We start from the raw sequence: 997 nt of genomic DNA on the forward strand, positions 1-997 counted from the left end.
ACGCGGGCGACGGGGAGCGGCGGCGGCGGCGCGGGTCGAGCTGGCGGCGGCGCGGGTCGAGCTGGCGGCGGTGCGGGTCGAGCAGCGCTATCTGGGCGAATGAGTGGTTGACGGGCGAGCGGCTGAGGATAAGGGTGAGGTATGCCGACGGCTAAGACGTCGGCATAGGTAGCGATGCCACGTGGCACCTATGCCGACGGCTTAGCCGTAGGCATAGTTATTTTTTTAAATTTTTTTAATGTTTTTAATAGCTTATATTTTTTCTTCTTTTTGTTTTTTATTTCATATAAATTTTTGATGTTTTTATAGTCATAAGTTATATTTTTTATATTTTTTATCTATTATTATTTCATATGCATTTTTAATGTTTTCTTAACGCTGCTCGGCCCTCTACTCTCCCGGAACCACACAGAGGGGAGGTGAAGGCGCCACGTGGCTTTTTTTTGCAACAACTTTTATACATGTTTAATATTTTTTTAAAATATTATTAACGGTCTTCAAATATATTTTTAGTGTATATTATTTTCATACGCATTGAAAAGTTTCGTTTACATATAAAATGAGGGACCGAGGCATCGTTTCCCCCCTCCAGGTGCCGGCGGCGGCGCCGTCCGTGACGGGGGCCACACCCCGGAGATGCGTGCCGCCTCTTCGGACATGCCACAACAGCACCCCGCATGTATGAGGGCCTGGTATGATGCTTCGGTGGCATTGCTACCCCCCCAGGGCCCCCGTCCCGGCTAACCTTGTAGCGTTTGACCAAGGGATCTAGCCCTTTGACTTTGCACGGACGGGCTTTGACCACTGGACCTCTCCACCCGGTTGTGTCGGATCGGCCCAGAGGGACACCGGGGAGCAACATCCGGGCCAAACCCACAGCTAAATCCACTCCGTGTAGACTCGACACGTCCGTTTCCCCCCTCCAGGTGCCGGCGGCGGCACCGTCCATGATGGGAGCCACACCCCGGAGACGTGTGCCGCCTCTTCGGACATGCCA

This window comes from Triticum dicoccoides, chromosome 7B, assembly GCF_002162155.2.
Source record: "Triticum dicoccoides isolate Atlit2015 ecotype Zavitan chromosome 7B, WEW_v2.0, whole genome shotgun sequence".
NCBI lineage: Eukaryota > Viridiplantae > Streptophyta > Magnoliopsida > Poales > Poaceae > Triticum > Triticum dicoccoides.